Here is a 2,089-nt window from a genome sequence, read left to right as displayed (position 1 = left end):
CAAGTTTTTCAATTTATTCAATTTAGTCCCTAATCTCTAATTGAAGACCTTACTGAAAGAATTTCTTCATGAAACTTTAACACATACATATACTCATATTCTAGGCCTCATAATAATTATAAAGTAATTTTTTTGATGTCAGATTTGTGGTCTCGAAACCACCATTCTGACAAGGCCCTATTTCAGGATGTTACAATTTGGCCTCCATCCATTGTAGATAATATTGTGATTTCTAAATATTGCAATTTCATTATAAAAAGTCACGGTGAAACCATCTTTATATAAACATGCAATAGAAATTAAGTTTCTGTTTAAACATGGTACATAGGAAATGTCTCTTAATATAATCTTTCTAAAATTATCAAAATAAAGATGGACATCTCCCACTACTTCAGTTGCCACACTTATCTCATTCCCAATCTACAACGATAAGCTTTTATCTCAAAGATCTTTCTTTTCCTCGAACCCCTTTAGAGAAACAAAAACATGATTTGTCGCTCTCAAATCAATAACCCAATGGTCTGTTGAATCCTCTAATAAACAAGTTTCTATCATCAAGAGTTCCATATCTTTGCCTTTGGTGGCCAGGTATTCCTTCCACTCTTTACAGTTTTCCTTGAAGTGTCATTTCTTATTGTAGAATAAGCAATTAGACTTAAGCAAGTCTTTAGGCTTTTTGGTTCTCTTTCTTTCCAATTGTGGTGGTCAAGAGAAATTAGTCTTACCTTTCTTAGCGTGTTTTCTCTTCCCTTTTGAAGAAGAAGTGACAATTATGTTTTCTTATGCTTTTCGAACTGGCTGACATCTATTCAACATCAATTCATAAGATAGTAACTCATTTATAAGTTGTGTAAGCTTCAAGCTCTTGTTCCCAAGGTTATATATGACTTGAAATCCTGTACAGTCCTTGGACAAGCTGTTGAACACCATCTCAATCTGAGTGTTATGGTCCAAATTGGCCTCATTATCCACGACATCAGCAAAGTATCAATAAGAGTGATCAGATGGTCTTTAACTAGAGTGTCAGGTTTTTTCCGAGCATTCATCAAGCTATTTTTATTGCAAACTATTAATCCAAGGCAGTTTGGCCTACGAGAGACCCTCACACTACGATGAAGCACCATATACTACTAATCGTTTGTAGGTCTATTATTAGGAGTTGGCTTTGGAATCGTTTTTGTAGGGTTTTGTATATTTCCCGAAATTTTCTTGAGTACCTCTTTACTTCAAGGTTTAAATTTATTCATGTAACTTTCTTCAAGGAAAGTAGCATGAGTTGACACTATAACTGTTTGCTATTATGGATTATAAAACAAACTACCCTTTGTTTTCTTTAGATATCTATAAACATGTACAATTCTATCCATGAGTTTAACTTCATCGCATCTTTGTCCAATACATGGGCTAGGATTAGTTGGCACGCCACAATTCTTAAATGTTTTAGACTTCGCTTCTTGTCATGCCACAATTCATATGGAGTTTTCGATGTTGCCTTACTTGGCACGTCATTCAAAATATAGCAAGTCTTTTGTACCACAAATCCCTAGAAAGAGATTGGCAGCTTCAAATAACTTAACATCAAACATACCCTGTAATAGTATGATGATTTAAAGAGTAAGACGAATAAAAAAATAATGTTAAGAGTGTAAAAGTCTCTAAATTAGGCATATAATTATGTAGAAAAAAAATGGCCGAAGAAGTGTTCACCCGAAAGGGCCCATCTTAGTGTATAGAATAAGCAAACCAAGAGTGTTCTATTTATGCAGTCCTCTATAATAGGAATAGTTAAGGATTCATAGGGAGGAATGGTTGACCAAGTAGTAGTAGTAGTCACCCAAATGCACTTTTAAGTGTATAGAATAGGCTGACTCTGATATGGAAATACGTAGAAAAGGATTCCTAGTCAAATTAGGATGATAAGCAAAATGAAAGTGAAGGGTACGAAAGATATTGTTATGAGGTATGACGCCATGCCAGAAGGCATAATAACTTCAGTGACCAATGTGGTCCGGTACCAAATGTGAACTAGAAAAGTTAAAGGTTGAAGTAGTATCAAGTAAATTTCTTAGACGTAGCAGATTTTGATAAG

This window comes from Gossypium arboreum, chromosome 2, assembly GCF_025698485.1.
Source record: "Gossypium arboreum isolate Shixiya-1 chromosome 2, ASM2569848v2, whole genome shotgun sequence".
In the NCBI taxonomy this organism is placed as follows: domain Eukaryota; kingdom Viridiplantae; phylum Streptophyta; class Magnoliopsida; order Malvales; family Malvaceae; genus Gossypium; species Gossypium arboreum.
This window is presented reverse-complemented; position numbering follows the sequence as displayed.